Source organism: Rhinopithecus roxellana, chromosome 1 (assembly GCF_007565055.1).
Source record: "Rhinopithecus roxellana isolate Shanxi Qingling chromosome 1, ASM756505v1, whole genome shotgun sequence".
In the NCBI taxonomy this organism is placed as follows: domain Eukaryota; kingdom Metazoa; phylum Chordata; class Mammalia; order Primates; family Cercopithecidae; genus Rhinopithecus; species Rhinopithecus roxellana.
In genome coordinates, this window is record NC_044549.1 from 143,960,531 (window position 1) to 143,979,740 (window position 19,210).

Consider the following 19,210-nt stretch of genomic DNA (forward strand, 5'->3'; position numbering starts at 1 on the left):
ATTATTGGTATTATATAATTTCATCTGATATTGTATGTCAAAGGACATAAGATGTAAGATACTATTTAACCTGCCACAGACATCTAATAAGGGATTTAACATCTGTAAGCAATTTAGGAGACTAGGTACAGGTTTCTTAACTGGAAGGATGAATATATCTCAAAAACACTAATTGCTTCAATGATTCTAAATTGCTTCGTGAGTACACAACAATTAAATGCTCCAATAACTGATTTAATTCAAGTAAAGGCAAAAATTATACACCACAATATGGTATCTCTAGCATACTACTAATAGGTATAAAAACAATAAAATTAGCTCTTCAAGTTAGATCTGGTTAAATGACCTCAAAGCAAGAAAATTTAGTTTATCAAGAAAATGACAAAAGTAATTCAATGTGGGTAAAATACCAGAAATGTTTCAGTGGCCTCTTTGGGGTCTGTTCAAGAGAAGCAAAGATGCTAGGAGTGGACTACAAGTTGATAGGTACTCACTGAATTGCCTGGCTGTGCTATAGAAATCACTGTGACATTTGAGCTACTCTTACTGGGAACGCTGGTGTGAGATACACCTGGGAAAAACAATATAGTTTGACAAAATAAGGTTATTGAATGAAAAACATTTCATCTGTTTTCCTTCCCACATTAAGTAAGAGCTGAGAGGAGCTCAGAAGTCTCCCTTCCTAGGTAGAACCAGAAGAGGGCCTCGAAGCAGTGGCTGAAACTGAAGGCACCCTGTAAGTTTCCGCCACCAAGCTATATACAGAAGGCCGACACTGAGCACTGTCAACACCATGTCTCAAAACTCATTAGTTTCCAATGATGGCTCAGATATGTCAAATACCTATATAATTCAGGTACAATACAAGCTTCACTAAGGCCTCCCAATGCAACCTTTTCACTGAAAATAGAACATTTATGACCAGTTAAACTTTAGTTAAGATGAGGCCTCATCCTACATTCATCTATTTATTTTTCTCTATTTGTTACGGAAAAAAGTAATGGAAATCATGTGTAGTGGAGGGGAAGTATTACATAAAATACCTTTATGTAAGGAAAAGCACATCTTTAAATCAGCAGAGTTCTAGAGGCAAGGAGAGAAAAGGACCACACAAACCCCAAATAGCATCTAATGAATAAATTCATGTCTGAAGCATGCACCCATGCGTGCAAACACACACACACACACACACACAAGGTTGCAGTTAACAACAAAATTTGTTCTACTCATTTAGAAATCCAACAAAAGATAGCAATATTTATATTTAGCTGTAATATAAGCAACCATTGTTGGCAGAGGGCTGAATTTAGGACTAACACAGATATCTAAGAAAAATTTATTTTACTAGTTGTATTTGTTTGCAAAATGATGTTTCATTATAGATTGCCAAATAGTTATCCAAATTGTTACTACTTACCAAGTAGGAACTATGTAAAAGAATTCTTAAAATGAATACAAAGGTCAATGAAACTGGGTGTTAGCTCTAAAGATACTAAGTATCTGGTGAGAAAGATGGTATGAATTAAGTTTACTCTACACAAGGCACAGTGCTAATCATTAATAATATCAGCAGGGCATGGTGGGTCACACCTGTAATCCCAATTCTTTGGGAGACCAAGGTAAGAGAATTGTTTGAGGTCAGGAGTTTGAGACCAACCTGGGCAACACAGTGAGACCCTCAACTCCATAAAAAGTTAAAATTAGCTGAGCATGGTGGTTCTTGCCTGTAGTCCTAGCTACTAGAGAGTCTGAGGTGTGAGGAGTGCTTGAGCCCAGGAGTTCAAGGTTACAGTGAACTATGACCAGGTCACTGCATTCCAGCCTGGGCGACAGAGTCAGACCGTGTCTCAAAAAAAAAAAAAAAAAAAAAAAGAAAAGAAAAAGGCAGGTTATTTATCAGTTCTAAGCAAGCCAATTTATATCCATCAACATGAAGGTAAAAGTAAACAGAAGGTAGTTAAATATTTGCTATAATTAATTTTACTACTAAAAAACTATATACAATTCACTAGAATTGTATAGGTCTTAAAATTTAGTAAAAATTACATTAGATTCTTAATTCTAACACCAATCAGATTAATTTGTTTCGAGAAGGTCAAATGCAAAAAACAATTAATGACCAACTCTACACATGCCTAAACAAAATCAGTCTACTTCTTTCTTTTTTTGGAAGAAATAATTAGAAAAACAGAAGAGCAAATTCAGTTTTTATAGAATGAAATATGGTTTCTACAGATAAGCTTCAACAAAGGTATAACTCCAGGGCCTTGAGGTTAAATGGTGGTGTGCTCTGGGTTTTCCTGTCTGTGAAATTCAGAACTTAAGTGGCACCAGTTGGAGCCTCCTTTACCCTTGCCTATATATCCTATCTCTCAGATGAATTTAGAAGTGCTGGCACCCAAATTTGTAAAGTATTTGCAGCCCACACAGTGTGAATCCAATTGTCCTCAATCAACACTTTTGCAAAGGCAAACTAGCATAAAAACATTCTCAGAAGGACTAATGTATAAGCAATCATTCTGTGAGGTCAGCTGACTCTATCTATCAAAGGGCAAATTGTCTTAATGTGAGCATTATAGAAGTATTGTCCAATGTCCAATGATTCTAATTCAGTAATTGGTTACTCAGTTTCTTTATGCTGAATATGACATAAGGTGCTCAGGACTAAAAGGAGATAGAAAAGAAGTACATGGTCTCTAAGAGTTAATAATGTAGTTACTTAAAATACACTTTCCAAATTTTAAAGACTAAATTCTTAGAAGATTAAAAAAAAAATGAAACAACAAAAAACTTTCCCTTATTGGTGTATGTTAATTCTGACCCCAAAAGCAGTGTTTAACCTTTGGAATTTGCTTAATTAAATAAATGGTATCTTGTTCATCTTAGTGTCTGGTTCAAGTACCTTTATTATTTTAAAGGGGCAAAACATCATTTTAGGTATTTATTTACTTCTTGATATTTTGTCCAAATAATGTTTCACTTAGAAGCGAGTGTATACAGGGAGGATTTTTATGCTTTAATAACCCATGAATATTCAAAATCTAATGAATACCAGTTTGATTCCAGTTAAAATGGCCATTGACTGGAATCGGACTGGTATTAATTAGATTTTGAATATTCATGGGTTACAAAAGAATAAAAAAGGAAGGTTAATCATCCAAAATGTATTCCAGTAAAAACTGCCATTTTAACTGGAATCAGACTGGTATTCATTAGATTTTGAATATTCAATTTTACTTAGAAAAATAATGTATTCCAGTATGAATACAGGCCTCTACAAATTAATGAATGGGGGAGAAAAGTCCATGGAATCATGGATTATGGGAATTTAACAAAAAATATAAAATCTTTTTTCTCTTTTGCTAAAGGTATGTTTCTCAAGTGTTTTCTTTATATCTATTCCCCTGTCTCCTTCTTTACCAAAACCATTTGATCTTGGACCTTTAAGTCTTGCTCTTTCATGCTGCACGCATCAGTGAATCCTCCTGTTAAAGACAAATCCATACTAACTTATTTTTACTCAAAAGGCTTAGAATCAGAATTCTAAAGAAAAGACCAAAGGATATGGTAACTGGAAATTAACCAAGATTTTTGGCTAAAGAACAATCAATCATCCCCCGAGCAATTTCCATTCAAGAGAGACATTCTGCACTCTGTTGCTTTTCCTTTCTCATCATATATATTCACTGATAGCCATACACCAATAGTAAAATTAAAGAGAATAAGTAATATGCTTATAACATAGGTAGCATTTTACACAGAATTATAAACTACCATAAAACGAACGTTTTCAACACCAATCAAGAAAAATCTTCAGATTACCTGAGACTGAATGTGAATATTAACTAACATGAATCAAGGGTTCAAGGTAAAAAATAAATGCCATATACCACCAATGATATTCTCTCATGTAAAAATATGGTCTTTTTTCAAATGATATTGAAACCCAATCTCTTTTACTGACACAGTAAAAAGGATCCAAATCTTGGAAATAGGTGAAAAAATCAGTACTTTAATACCACAAACTCATTCATTCCTAATGAGATTCTAGCCTTTACCATGCCTCAGAGCAGAAGACCTATAAAAAGCTGAGATTCAAAGTATATCTTAATTTCAACTGTTTAGATATTTATCTTCTATCCATTTGCTTGCTTATTAATTGTTTCCCAATAAAACTCTTTCAAACAGATCTTTTAATAAAGGCTTGGAAAGAATGTCATTGCTAATATTATAATTATTACATGGGGGAAATAACCCAGCAACAGCAATTATTCAGTTTTACAAAACGAATTAGTAGTAGAGTCTAAGAAAGGATCTAAGACTGATTCAAGACAATCCACTTAATCACAAATAACAAGGGCAAACAATCTTTTCCAGGTGTCACCCTAATACCCACTTTTTTTTTTTTACCCCAACATCATTTTCACAGGGCCATATCAGCTATGTGAATTAATAGATTCTCCAGTGCTGTAGCAAAGATAAACCTGATCCTTATAGTGGTTAAGTTTAGCAGCTACTGTTGCTTTTTCTTTCTTCTAAGCTCTTTGCTGTTTTTGATACTTAGCTGATCTGCTTAGCGATAATCAAAAAGCAGCTGTTTTTCTAAGAGCTATCTGTCTATATATTTCTATGGTATGTGAGAGTGTGGGAGGGAAGAGTATATACACTGATAAGTCACTTAGGCTTACCGGTAGTAGCACTCAGTAGGACTGAACTTTAAGCTGGGAAGATAATTCATTTGAGCCACTTCTTTTCAAAGAGAAATTTGGGATGCATTACAAAAATAAAATTTAAAATCCCGAGAACTCAGGAAAGCACAGAAATAGGAGAAAACAAGGCAATTACTCCATTTTATTGACCCTGTTTATTAAAAAAACGTAGATTAAAAAGTATTGAGACAGACTCTGAAATATACAATTGTCACAATGAAAGCATTTCAGAGCAAAATTTGCTGCAATATGCTACTATGACTAAAAGCCATGTAAATTGGGAACCTCTGTAACAAAATGAAAATGAACTAGGAAAATAGCTTCTTACTACTTCTCTAAAAATAAAAGGCTGTAATTTTGTCATAATTACACAAAGGTAGGTGAGACTTTCATCTTTACCCAGCATTACAATATATTTCCATCCATAGGTATTACAATCACTTTGCTTTGAATACACATATGGTTTAATACCGGGAATAAACTATTATTTTATGACACTACATGTGTTTTAAATCTGAACCCACCATCATAACACATATTAAGGATAGTCCTTCAGCACATACTTTCTACCCAGAGAAAAGATTCCCACACAGCTTTCCATGTACTCTTGATTTTAAAATGTACACATATTATCGGACACAAATGAGAGAATAAGGAGCAGCAGTGAGGTACACCATATGTTCCCATTGTAGGCTGAATCCAGGTCTTTGTTCCAATACTCCAGAGCCACTGGAAAGAAAGCTAACTATCCATTCATTAAAATTCATTTTTACATTATTGCTGGCAAAAGTTATACTTTTGATAGATTTAAGTCAGAGCCCATCCCATCCTGATTATTCCTGCCTGCATTTGCTTCTTTAATACGGATTTCTCGCAATTCTAGGAAACTGCAGAATAACCACCCTGGATAACAGGTCGGTAGCAGAACAATCTGATAAACCAACGTAAAGGTAGACACCGAAGAAGAACGCAAAGTTATCCTCCTAGTGAAATAGTTCAGAAGTCATTCTATATCAATAGCAAAATTTTTGCTTTTTATACGCTACGCACCTATAACATCCACCAGATAACATCCACCTCGTCCTCAATTACCAGGGTTTTTCTCAATCTTGAGATCCCCCAGAACAGTTTTACTGGTGCAACTCAAACCAAAAACACTAACCACGCCCTTTATACCCAGAGTCAAGCTTCTTTTTGCTTTTTTGCCCTTATAGTCCAAAAATGTAAATCTTTCACCCGAGAGGGTTTACACCGGTTTCCTAACCCAAGGCGGACTCTTTTAGCTGTGTCTTGATGTAATTCCTATTGGAACACGTTTTCTCCAGGGCAGTGCAGGCGCCCCGAAGAAAGACCCACGCTTACCTCCCACACACCTGCAACCCCTGACGGGATGCTGGAGCTGGTGCTCGGAGGACTGTGCTCCGCTCCGCTCTCGTTCCTGCTTTCGTCTCTCCAGGGAAACTACAGTCCAGACTGCGCCTCTGGCTTCTACAGGGACCCAAGCTCCGCCTCTCCCTCCTCTAGTTGGCGAATTTGGCAGCTGTTGCTCCTCCCCCTGCTGTTTCTGCAGCTGCCCGGGCCGTAGGCAGCGGAAAGCAGCTGCCCGGGTACCTTCCCGCTCCCTGCACTTCTGCAGCTGCTCTGCCACTTCCCCTCCCCTGGGGGTCCCTCTCCCCTCCTCTGTGGCTCACACCTGGAGCGGTCTCCTGCCCCACCCAGGCGCCTCTGCTGGGAGCCCCGGCTCAGCCTATCCCTCCCCGACCCGTGGGTCTGGTTGCCCGATGTGCCTGGGACTTAGCTGCTCCTCCGCCCTGTGCAAGTCCCCACACCAAGCCCTCCCTTCACCCGGGTGATTTCCCCGAGGCTTCCTCTCCACCCGTAGGGCACGCTCAGCCCGACAGCCCCACGATTCCCACCACGGGCCCCTCACCCCCTTCCTTCCTCTGCTCTGTCAGCCCGCCCCCTCAATGGGTGAGGCGCCTGCGGGGCCTACCCCGCACCCTGATTGGCGCAGGTGAGGGCTTGCCCCGCCCTTCCTCTCCTTTGCGTGCACCATCTCTCTTCATCTCACCTCCTCCCGCAAAGTCAGGGAACTCTCCTACTATTGGCTAGAAGTGTCCCCACCCATCGCCTCAGGATCCTCCGCACGGCCTGCCGGGAAGTGTAGTCTTCCGAGTGCAGGAATTCCGGACAACGTTGGCGAGCAGGACTACGAGTCCCCATAGGCCTCTGCGCGACTCCGGCTGGGCAGGATTCCGGACAACGCCTGGTTCCTCTCGGGTCCTTCCGGCGTCGCCGGAGTGAATTGATCCGGGAGTTGAAGAGGGCTGCAAAGGTGGGAAGTGAAGTCAGTGCCTCAGTTGCTGGTAAGGTGTAGCTGTTCTGTCCCAGTCCCCGTAGCTCTGCACCGAGCAGAAGAGGTCTAGGGTCACGCAGGGGCCATGGCTGAGGCACTCGGACTTGATTCTGGCAGGCGGAGCGGACGGGGCTGAGAGCGGGGCCCTACGGGCGTAAGCGAGATTACCCTACGCGAGTGGCGTAAAGCGGGTTTGTAAATGCCGCCTGCCGGCTTGGGCCCCAACGCCTCCAGGAAGTCTCCTCTGGGTGGGGGCGGGAGGGGAAGGGCGAGGTTGGCCCCTGGTGCCCCGGGAGAGGGGAGAGGGCGGATGTGCCTGGGGTGGGGTCCTTTGAAGGTGTGGCTTCGCACGGAGAGGTGAGGCTGCTCTTTTCCCCCTGCTTTGTAAGTAAGAGAAAAGGAGGAGGAAGGAAAAGGTACTGGGGAATCTGCTCTCGGGGGGTGACTCGGGTTATGCCCTTTGAGGGAAGGGGGAGCACTGAAAGAAGGAAGAGACAAATGTTGAGGTCTACGGATTCAGGTCCAGTTTAATGATGTGGCCCTCTAAGGAGGCAATTTTGCCTTAAACAGAAAGGCTTGACCCTCTTAGGTGTCATATCTAAGTATGTTTGTACTCCTTTACTGCTTTCAGAGCGCTTTCATTTTGGGATGCTGATGAGGAAACCGAGGGATTATATGACGTGCCCAAGGTCACACACGTAGGGACAGACTTTGTGAATCTAGTCCTGTTCGAGTCCAGCTTCTAGAGTAGGGACGTTGGTTGTGCTTTTTGAAAAGAGTGGAGAAGTTGCAAAGTAAATGTATTTTAATAGTACATCTAAGAAGCCATTGTGAGATGAAAAGTTGTTTCTTGAACTGGAGTGAAATTCCTCAATAAAGGAAAGAACCTTTTGGAAAAAATTTAAGGGTCAGTTTTAACTTTTACAGATTTCTCCCTCTTTTTTAGGGGTGTATTAAATGATAGACTCTACTCTCACAGTTCATTTTTAAGGGTAGGTAATAGGATGGGAGAACAACAGTTAATATATCCCATCCTTAGAAGAACATTCTTTTCTTTTTCTACCTTACGGCTGTTTTTACTCTCATTTTGTAAAACTGATACTAGTGGGATTGGAATTCTTTCACAAAACTTTAAACTTTTTAAAAATAATGTAGCGTTAGGAGAGTTTGGTGTGCCCATTATTAGAAAAGAAAATACTTTGCATTTCTTGGAGGTAACATCGTCTTTTTGGTTTGAGATTTTACTTCTCCCCCATTTTCTTGACTTTAGGCTGTATTTGTGTGTGTGTCTGCAAATAATAGAATTAGGCTCTTGCATATTTTTATTTTTCTTAGCATCATCTGTGACTTTCAATTCATTCTTATTTTACATTAAAGAATGAAAAAACAGTACACTTACATTTTATCTCTTGCAGAAAGTAGTGCCCTTATGCAAATCTTATCCTCTATTATGACCAGTTATAGCTCATGACTATTATTATTGGATAGGTTTTTAATAGAATTGTAAGAATATGTTCATTGATGCCAGAATTTCTTTGTAATAACTTTATATCCATAAAGGTTAGCATGTAATAAATCATGGCTTACTCTTAACATGTAATAAATCATAGCTTACTGTTTTATGTATAAGTTGATCATCAGACTATGCTGAATTTTGAATGTACTCTGCAGTTACTATATTATCAACAATATAGTAACTTTTTAATGCAAAAACATTTTTTTCGGAACAGAGATATTCTCTTACCTGATGGTTGAAATTAAGATGGTCTGGAAATTAATACGATTTTTAAAATAGAAAAATTATGGTACTATAGAATGAAGTAAAATCAGGAATAATGTACCATGAGTAATGTAGTACACAGACAAGGAAGACCCAGTTAAACAAATGGAAAATTATGTGAGGATAACTGACTTTGTACTGGATTAAGAAGGGTGCGGTGGTGTAAATAGACCATAAACTGAACATGAGTCAGTGATGGTAAAGGAAGAATATTAATGTATTTTCTAGATGACAATGTAAATATTTGCCTTTTGTTGAAGGAGGTATGAAATAAGTTCTAACCTCTGGCACGTAACTCTGTCATTATGGAAAGAGCTTTTGAACTATGAGGAAATTTTGGAAATAATATAATGCATTTGTTCAGTGTATTTTAGATTTTGTTCTTGGTTCATTTCTGCCACTGCTCTCTCTGAGGCCAATTACAGTTTTGATATGTCTTCTATTGGGATGGTGGATTAATGTTTGTATTGTTTTTAATCATCTTTCAATCACATGCTGCAGTATTGTTGTCACTTTAGATCTCTGCACATTGGATAATTAAGAGTTCACAGAGTTATGTGTACACATGTGGTTTGCAGCTCACCAGTGTCTGCATTTCTTCTCATGTTGGGCTTTTCAGGAGCCTCATGTCAGCTTTTGGACGTAATTTCTTATAGGACTTAGGATGTCTTCCATATATTATACATCTGTCTCTTTCTCTTAAGGATGTAAGGTCTGTAAGAATAGGGGCTGTTTATTATTATTGTAGTCTCAGTAGGTAAGATAATATTTACGAAGAGAATGAAGAGGCTCAAGTTGGTTAAGTGACTTGTAACTGGTGGGAGTAAGATAAAAATCGAGATCTTCTGACTACAGATCTTTAATATTGTGGAGTAAAGGCTTAGTTCCCTTACATTACTTACATGAGAAAAAGACTTAATGTGACTTAAATATTCAAATACTATTACTTTCTTACTCTGTTTAACGCTAAAAATTTATCTCTTCTCCTATCCAACTCTCCATCCTTATCCCCAGCCTTTCTCATTTACCATACCTTTTGGTTACTACATACATAAGCTCCTTCCTGACTTGGTGGCCATTACATATTCCATCTCACTCCTTGGCCTACCTAAAGGTGGCCACCTGATAGTCAGTTTTCATGTCTCAATTTAAATATTCTTCCTCGGGGGAGCCTTGCCCTCTTTCCCAAAACCAGAATAGGTTCCCGCCATGTATTCACCATACTCTGTACTCCTTTGTGGCATTATGATAATAGAAACTTTATTATTTCTGTATTTATTTGACAAATATTGTCTCCTCACTGGACTATGAGCTACCTGAGCAGGGCCCTCTCATTTGTCATGTGTTACCCCACTACTTATGTAGTACCTGGCACAGTATAAGGGTTCAGTAAATATTTGCTGAATGAATGAAGGAGTGTATTCATGCACAATGCTTCCGGCACTTCTCTGGGGACAGAAATAGAGAAATGAATAAAGCAGATATGCTTTCTGGATTGAAGTATATAAGAACTTTCAAATGAGCCATAATGCTTAGGCAGTTTAGGTTATATGCAAAGGAGTCATTGACAGAATTTTAATATAAATTGTAGAAAAATGTTTGTTCTTTTTGGAGGTCTCTGAAATCAGGATTAATTTTCTAAATGGAAATGACAAAGGAATCACTTTCATTTACAGCAAAATTGCTGTGTAACACAGCATTTTAGAGATCACTGTCCTGCTTTTTGCGAGCGATGTTCATTATGACAAAATACAGACATGGAAGAAACTTCTAATGGACTCTTCTTCCCTAATGTTACCTCATTTTGCCCTAAAAACCTTTATTTCCTCTAGGTAGTATTATTAACGCTGTTTTATAGCTGAAGACATCAAGAAAATAAGTAAATTTACTTATTAGACTAAAAAAAGTTTAATTAAATTGCTAGAGTTTCCAAAATGTAGGTACTGGAACCATGGTTAGAATCCAGATCTGTCTCTGTATTCTAAAATCCATAATTCTTCCTTTTTCTTTGCTTTTTTGTTTTGTTTCTTGCTTTTTAACTTTGCTATCTTCCTATGAATTATACCTTTAATATCACTTGATTTAGACAAGGTGGCTTTGTAAAATTGAGTAGTTTTTGTTTCAAAGGAACTTATATTTTTGGATTCCTAAAAATTTTTCTAATATTTAAGTGAATCTTGTTTGCTTTAAACCTGGAAACTTAAGCATAAAAAGATCATTTTTTAAAACATGCAAACTGAATTTTAGGGATAAATTGTGTTAGGTTTTGGTCTTGAAAACAAATTCCGCAGTCATTTGTTGTACCACAGTATGGCATAGAGTAAGGTCAATAGTCCTGAGTTATTGTAGCCTTATGTGCCTTCATGGATTTACCGTTTACTTTTCCACAAGATATTGTCGAAAAGAGATTGCTGATATTTGGCTTTAAAATTTAGTAATACTATCCATTTTATTATTAAAAACAAGTCTTTGCTAAATCCGAAACTTTTTAAAAAGTCAGTGTTGATGTTACTTGAATCTTGGATAAAATATTCATATTTACCTAGCATAACCGGTATGTGGAGGATGAAGCCTGAAGTACTGCTTTTTATATGTTGTTGGACAATTAAGGTCATTATCATAGGCGTTACTAAGAATTTTAAGCCACTTACATGATAAATATTTTTTTCCATAATATAAACTATAAAAGTGGTTTAGAAGTTAAATGTCATTGTTATTTATGTTATTGCATTTGAATTATTTTAGTAAGCTGCGGTGTTAGAGGGTTATGCTTTAGGGACACACACACGCAAACACAATGCAAAAATTAATGTACATTTATTATAGCAATTAGAAATAATTTATGTACTGAAAGATAAACATTGTGGTTTGGTGGTTCATTTTTGTCTGTATGAAGATGGAAATTTCAGTTTTGTCATTTAACCTACAAAATGTAAATGTGTCTTAAATGTATTATATTACACTTATTTTTCAAGCTCACCCTTACATTTGTGGCTATGTATAACCATTTTTAAAATCACACAAAGGTGATTTTACACTATTCAGTTTCATTCTTATACAGTTGACAGAATCAAGGTTGCCTATAGGGTTAAAAGAAAAAGAAAAGAATTTTATTAACAAGCTTATGAACTGTTGGGTAACAGCAGTGGAACATGTTAGTGGTAGTCACTAACAGACTCAGTCAGGCCAGTCCCTTGGGAATAAGTTTACCAGAGGTTAGTCTAAATAATGACTTTTTGATTCATTTACTTATTGAATGCATATTACCTGTGAAATTGCCTTAAACCTTCTTTGGAATGAGCTGGAACCTAGTATAATAGCTAGCATTTATTGAGTAGTAAGTAACTGTCAGGTCTCATGCTAAGCATTTTGCAGGATCTCTTATAATCCTTACAACAATCGTTGGAGGTAGAGACACTATTACCTCCAGTTTTTAAATGAGGAACCTAAAGTACAGAGAGGTTAAGGAACTTGCCTAAGGTTTCAGGAAAAATTGCTTGGAATTAGGATTTGAATCCAGGCTGACTGACTCAAGAGACCATATTTTTCATCATTGAAGTAAAAATGATGTTAGTGATTGAACTACATTGGAGAGAAATTATCATTAAGAGTTGTAGTTACAGAGAAGTTATGTCTTAAATGCTAAGGTCAGCGTGGCAGGCAGAAATTACTTAATATTCAAACTTTTGAAAAACGTGTTAGGAAGTACACGTTGTAGTACACAACTTCAGCACAGCCAGTTTTTTTCTAGCATTGGAGTAGATTTCTTTTGAGTACCAGGTGAAGTGTTTGACTTGTTATTCAGAAACCATATTGAAAAAAGAAATACATATATTATAATACAAGAGTCACAATCAGTGTGGCAAGCTGCTCTTTGTGAGAGCTCACTGTGGCTCTCAGTCTGGTGGGGGCAGAGGCAGATCCATGTTTCTTATCTCTCTCATTCTGGGACTTACGCATATGGAATGGAATTACCACATACTCCAGTAGTTATTTTTAATAAAGTTATTTTTTGTTTGTTTTCTTCAAACAAATGTTCATCATGTCTGTTGAACTTGCATAGGGTAGGAGTATCATGTGAAGCGGGTATGCTCCCTGGAGTGTTAATGCCAAGTGGCAGTGTGACATGTCACTGTGTTTCTTTACTGTCTGTCTTCCCTGCAAGACTCCATACCCTCAAGGGTATGTGCTATTCAACTTTTCATCACCGTATTTTCAACTAACACTGTTGCTGACTTAGACTGACTATGCAGAATAGTGTGTTGGATACTAGGAAATAGAGAAATGGATACAACTTCTCTTTGAGGAGTTGATACTTTAGTAGATACAAGGGGAAAGGGTTGAAAGACCATTGTATGGACATTTAGTCTTTCTAATATAGTAAGTACTTCCATGTGCATCAGTTCATTTTATAATTTTAGATTACAGCTGATAGAAAAATAAATGATAGTTTGTCTAACTGCCATCTGATCCCTGGCACTGAAATGGGTCTCCCTGTCTTATTCAGTCATTCTCTCTTACTTCAAGATAGACTGGAATTCAACTGAGATTGAAGTTATGGAATGACAAAACCCTAAGATATTACACACTGGCTGCCTCCTCAGACTTACATAGTAACTTACAGGTTACTACAACAAAAGTCTGTTGGGAATGTTAAATGAATCAGACCTGGCCTCTAGACAGCAACTGCTCCCTATACGAGTTTAGATTGTTGCAAGGTTTTTTGTTGTTGTTGTTTTTGGTTTTTTTTCCATTTAATTCAAAGGCGTTTGGAATCCTTTAGGTTTTTTTTTTTTTTTTTAAACTTGAGAAATGCACATCTTTCTCTATGTCTTTATCCATATTAAAACTGGCATTTATGCAATACTGTCAAAATTTGAGAGATTTCCAAGGTTCTACCTTATTTTTGGTATGCTTCCTTAAAAAATAAATCACACTGTTGCAAAGTGAAGGTTACAGGAGGAACTGTAAATGCAGTAAAAACAGATACTATTCTGACCCTAATTTCTTCTTGTAAGCAATAGTATTTATATTTGAGATCAATTGGGAGCTAAAGGTAAAGTTAAATGGCATCATCAAGGTAGAACCTTGGCCTCATTAGCACCTAATGTTAAATAAGGCAGAGGCTATTTATTGTCTGGGGCTAATACTTTTTATCAACATTTGAGTGGCCTGTGGCAGTGTTTTTGGTGCAAAAGTAATGAAAGTACCTGTTGCATGTTTTAGAAGATCTTAAGTCATTAGGAGTCATTAAGTTAAATTCTAGGTATCTAAGATTATAAGTGATACAAAACAAGTAGCTCTGACCCAGTGTGGTACAGATTCTTTTAATTGTACCTTTAAACAGAGAGGGCGTAAGAACACTCTGAGGATTTAAATTTAGTTTAATTTCTAAGGGATTTTAAAGGAAAGCTTTAATTAACATCGTATTGGAGAAATTAAGACAAGGAATAATATTAGCAAAAAGGAAAATAGACATGTACCTCAATTAAACACCAAACAACTATTCAACTAGGCATCATCATTCATGAACCACTAGGTTGAGAACTTTATGGGCAAAAGATAAACATATTCAAGGGGACAAATTTGTTTCCTGCCTCCCAACAAGTGTTTTCATTTAAATTTTACTCAGATCAGAATTTACCAAAAATTTAGACATAGGGGAAAAAAATGAGGATTGTCAAAACTAAAGAGATGTATGTTTTCCTCCTGAACAAGTTGCTTTGAAGTATTGTAGGAGCCAGTTGTTACTATTTTGTAATTGTTTCCATTTCCCATCAGCTAATTCAGAGGTAATGAGCTCTTTGATTTTGTTGTCAACTTTTGATTATCTTGTATAGATTATAACCTTTTATGAATTATCTCAAGGGCTTTGATCAAATCTTGATTTCAGTCTGCAACCCAGCCAGCTACCCAACCTGCTTCTGGACCATGGTTTCCTTTGTTAAGTTTACCTATGTACCTTTAGAAAAAGTAATTTTAACATTGGCTTGAAAATAGTTTTAAAATGCCCCTGATGACCAAATTATTTTATGTAAGCCAAAACTAAGTTTATTTATGCACCCATTTTGGCAAATGGGAGAAAAAAGATTTTGAAAATACGCTGTGTAGGTGGCCTTTATGACATTGTGATATCAGTGTTTGAGTCTTATTGTGTATGTTATGCAGGGGGAGGACTAGGGTGAGGCAAGAAATGTGCCTAGGGTACAAACTTTGAAAAAGCAGTAACTCTCCAAGTCGTGCAAATCAGAACAAAATTTTGTGTTCTAGGCATCTGGTTTGCCTGACCGTAGTTGCAGTCGATTCCATGTCAGGTTCTTACAATTTTGGCTAAAATATTAATAACAATATGAATAGAATGGTTATTATGTGTTAGCTACTGTATTAAGTGTCTAATATGCATTTATTACTCTTAATCTGGGGAAGTGAGTACTTCAATATTTCTGATTCTCACTAGTTTAGAAATAGAGATTTACAAAACTGAAATGATAGCATCCAGCTGAACAAAAATTCAAACTGAGGATTTTTTCTTCCAATCTGAGCACTATCTCCTGCTGTATACTGTCTATGTGTAGAAAATGTTACTTCTTACCCATTTTATAAATTTCTATAATAAACAGTACTCTGGCCAGGCACGGTAGCTCATGCCTGTAATCCCAGCACTTTGGGAGACTGAGGTGGGTGGATCACCTGAGGTCAGGAGTTTGAAACCAAACTGACCAACATGGTGAAACCCACGTCTCTACTAAAAATACAAAATAGCCAGGCATGGTGACAGGTGCCTATAATTTACCCAGCTACTCTGGAGGCTGAGGAAGGAGAATCACTTGAACATGGGTGGAGGTACACCACTTCACTACAGCCTGGGCGACAGAGTGAAACTCTGTCTCAAAAAAAAAAAAAAAAAAAAAAAAAGAAAAGAAACAGTACTCTACAAAATATGTAATTGCATACACTTGACATGATGCAGTTAACTTTTAAAGTTAACTTTTAAGGTGAGTTGGAAGTCTCAGCAGCACCAAGTTGAAGATCCACAAGCTTGTGCCGCTAAGTACCCTAGAGTTGTCAAACATATTAAAGAAGAAACTAAAGCATAGAGAGGTGAAATGACTTGTTCAGAGACAAAGATAGTTTATAAATGACAGGACCAGAATTTGAGTCCATGCTTTGAGTCTTTAAATGCTTATGCTTTTTCCTTGTATCTTTCTGCACAAATTGTCCGTTTGATATTTTTAAAGCATATATATAAACAATACAGTGGTAAAATGCTGTATACACTTATCATTAACAAGAGATTGCTTCTAGATGCCCCTAAGTGTAAAATTATATAATTACTAAACTGACACTAGGGTATGTTCAGGGAGGTTAAGTTCCACTTAACTTTATTAAGAAAACTGGAAATGGAAGACATTGAATTATAGAAGATGTAATTTGCATGTCAAGGAGAGAATGTAGGTATATCCTTAAGATATCAAGCTCATTTTACTCTATAATAGGATCACTGACTTACCCTATTCCTCTGCCTCCCTTTTTCCTAGCTTTCTCCTCTAAATCTTGGTCTCTTGTTTGGAAGTGACTAACAACGTTTTGGCATGAGAAAATCCTAAAAAGGTATGTAAACTGTGTCAGCAAATGTGAACCCCACTCAACTGTGTTAAATGGCCAGACTGTGATCTATACAGTCTTTGTATAAATCCATTTTCTCTAAGAGCTTGATGAGTATGTTTCTTTTGTTTGTTTGTTTTGAGACGGCATCTCGCTCTGTTGCCTAGGCTGGAGTGCAGTGGCATGATCTCGGCTCACTGCAACCTCCGCCTCCCAGGTTCAAGCAATTCCCTTGCCTCAGCCTCCCGAGTAGCTGGGACTACAGAAGCCCACCAACAAGCCTAGCTAATTTCTGTATTTTTAGTAGAGATGGGGTTTCACCATATTAGCCAGGCTGGTCTTGAACTCCTGACCTCAAGTGATTCACCCGCCTTGGCCTCCCAAAGTACTAGGATTACAGGCATGAGTTACCATGCCCAGCTGATGAGTGTGATTTTGTATGTTATGTTATTGAAAGAAAGCAAGGAATTGTCAGTTATTTGAAACCCTGGGTCAACCAACTCTTGGGGAGGACCTCCTTACTAGAATTTGTAAATAATTTTTAATGATCTGATGCTTAAAAAAAAATTGTCTTAAAAAAATTTCCATGAAATTACTTTGGAAAGTATAGCTGATAACAATAATGAAATCTTATTATCACTGAATTTTGGGTCCAGTGATAATGTGGCTGGGTCCAAGCTTTGTTAATAGAATTAATTTGATTTTTGTGTTTGTTTTTATTTTGCTAGGCATGCTATTTGAAAAGTATTAGCAAGACTGATTCAATTTATAAATTGCCCATCTCTTAACTCATGAATTTGGTCATTCAGCAAACATTAAGTGTCTGTTATGTGCCTGCTTTGCTGACTCTAATGTCTCTATTGGGAAGAAGAAACACACTTATAAATGAGAACATAAACACAGGATTCTGCTCACTGCTAGAATGAACACACTTCTCTTAACTGAATGTTCATGCACATTTTGTTGGAGATCCAGCATACATGTCAATCAATCTTTCCCTTTTTAGAGAGAGAAATTACAGGAATTGTAAGAATTTAGGGCCAGCTGAGAGGACTAAGTACTGGATTTTACTAGAGAGAAAAACAAGACAAAAAGACCTGCCTGCCTACAAACATTTTAAGTGTAGAATTACTTAAAAAGCTGTTTTTCTAGCCAAGAAGTGCCTATACCAGTACCAAGAGCTTCTGTTGGTCCACTCCTTTCATTTGGTAGTAAATAGCTTTGGCTCTAGACTTATCTCAAGTCCCAGATGCAGTAAAGTAAGGCAGTTTCAGGAAATACTGATTCTGAGCCCTGAGATACACCTGTGTGTAGCTCTTTAAATGAGCAGACTCGAGTTGGTTAGGGAGGGCAGAAACACCAGAAATTTAAGTGTTTGGCAGTGGAATGGCCAATATCTGTGTTTTTGGGCTTCTTACTCTTAAGCAAGTGATAATTATCTTCAGCTCAGGAAGATATTTAAAGCTGATTATCTTCTGTTGAAAATTATCAGTACTAGTTTGAATATTCAAGAAAATGAGTGGGAAATTATAAATGCGAAGATTGCTTATACTCTATGTTGATATCCTGATATCACAATGGGTGTTTTTGAAGAAAAATGTGTTTAAAAGTATGCCTTTTGTCTAAGTTCTTATCAACATTTCTGGTTCTTGGTTTTTATTCTGTGGATGCTAACAGTACACAAAGCTTACTTTGAACTGAGATTTCCCCTCAAAGCAGTACATTTGAAATGTCAGTCATAAAGTTCTTGCTATGGCGCTATCATACCAACATTAAATTTTTATTATTTATTTAATTATTAGCTAGAAGTTGTGACCAGGAGCAAGTCACTACATCCTTTTTGGACTTTGGTTTCTACTGTAGGTAGTGGGATGGATGAAATAACTTTTTAAGGCGTTTCCAGATGTGGGATTTGTAGTCAGTGATCTTCAGTTTTCTGTATGTGCATAAACAGCACCTACTTCAGAAAATAATGTACCTTAGAGGGCTGAAATTCTGTTAATGTGCTACCCAGCTGCTGGAACGTGCTCACACTCATACTAAAAGGAAGGCACTTTGTCAAAGGGGGCCTCAGACCTCACTCAACTCAGCTGACCCTTGCTGTTTTCATAGCAGGCTCTTTGTTGCATGGAGTAATTGCAGGTTGTCCTTTCAACTATTTCTAATGAAGAAGCATATGGAAGGAATGACAAAGGCATATTTTAACTTGAAGTTGAAATTGACAGTAATTCAATATTTAAAAAGCCGTATTGGAATTGATGATTTTTAATCTCATGTAAATGCTACTGAAACTGTGAGTAGCCCCCATTGTTAATGTGTGTTCTAAAAAGTTGAGTTTTAAATTGGTTCTTTGGAGCATTTTTCATGAGAACAGTATTAAAAGATGGCATGTATGCCGTAGGCCAGCCACTTACGTAGCCCATGATGTTGCCAAAATACTGTTCTTTTTGTTGACAAATAAGCACTGCTAGTAATGTAAAGTTAGTTTTAGAGAAGAGACTAATTATTAAACACGAGTTTTAAAAATATTAAATGCCGCTATTTACAAAAGGTAAAAATTAAGTATTTGAGTAGGTTTATTGGGGTTAGGTAGGTAGAGATGTCAGCAGTAATTCTGAAAGTGACTCTAGCCACTTACCTTATCCCTTTACCTCTGGCAGCCTCTACATCTGCAGTTATATGCGTATGTGTTCAAAAGAGTAAAACACAAAAGTAATTCCATTGTGCTTACTTTTCTTATAAGTATTTCACCTCCTTTAT

General features: G+C 37.3%; 2 protein-coding genes across 5 annotated transcripts in view; one reads left to right on the top strand and one right to left on the bottom strand.

The window, feature by feature from the left end:
* The window catches only part of SERPINI1 (serpin family I member 1), an 85,830-nt gene extending 79,020 nt beyond the window's left edge, over positions 1-6,810 (bottom strand). Inside the window, exon 1 of one of the 2 annotated variants that reach the window (XM_010355010.2) lies at positions 6,072-6,810. The gene's annotated coding sequence lies outside the window, so the exon portion shown is untranslated. The remainder of the gene's footprint in view (positions 1-6,071) is intronic. The other variant, XM_010355011.2, reaches the window with a different exon arrangement.
* A 138-nt stretch (positions 6,811-6,948) lies between these two features.
* PDCD10 (programmed cell death 10) overlaps positions 6,949-19,210 on the top strand; it is a 51,118-nt gene continuing 38,856 nt past the window's right edge. The window contains exons 1-2 of one of the 3 annotated variants that reach the window (XM_010355012.2): positions 6,950-7,075; positions 16,384-16,456. The gene's annotated coding sequence lies outside the window, so the exon portion shown is untranslated. Of the gene's footprint in view, positions 7,076-7,403; positions 7,423-16,383; positions 16,457-19,210 lie in introns of those variants that run through there. The other 2 variants (XM_030932037.1, XM_030932032.1) reach the window with 2 other exon arrangements.